This window comes from Agrilus planipennis, unplaced genomic scaffold (genome assembly GCF_000699045.2).
Source record: "Agrilus planipennis isolate EAB-ADULT unplaced genomic scaffold, Apla_2.0 scaffold459, whole genome shotgun sequence".
Classification (NCBI taxonomy): Eukaryota; Metazoa; Arthropoda; class Insecta; order Coleoptera; family Buprestidae; genus Agrilus; species Agrilus planipennis.
The window spans coordinates 40,681-41,145 of record NW_020439109.1 but is presented as its reverse complement, the minus strand read 5'-3'; positions in this window follow the sequence as shown (position 1 = coordinate 41,145).

Here is a 465-nt window from a genome sequence, read left to right as displayed (position 1 = left end):
GCACTATTTGCTTTCAGGTAACCCAAGAAGATGAAGACATCGTATTGTTTGCTTTTTATTGTATTTTCTTTGAAATTTCATATGTTTTCTTGTCTTTCTCTTACAGGTATTTTGTTTATTACTTTATGAACTGTTATATTATGTAATTGTAACTTAGTTAAAATGTTTCTAAATTGATATTTTGGCATAAATGTTAAAATTAGATTAAATGTGTATTAAAATTCATTTGGGTGGATAGGGTGGCTATAAGGGGAGATGCGGAGGCCACAGAGGGTTAGGGAGACTTTTTTCTCCTTAATCTTGTAACATAACAGTTCGTAAGTAGTATAAGATTTTTTATTGCATATGTGATTTGTTTTCTTTCTCTTACAGGTATTTTCTTTTTACTCTGTAAATTGTTAATTAATTTCCTGGTTTTGTAATTATTAAATACCTTATATATATATATTATGTGTTAAACTATTA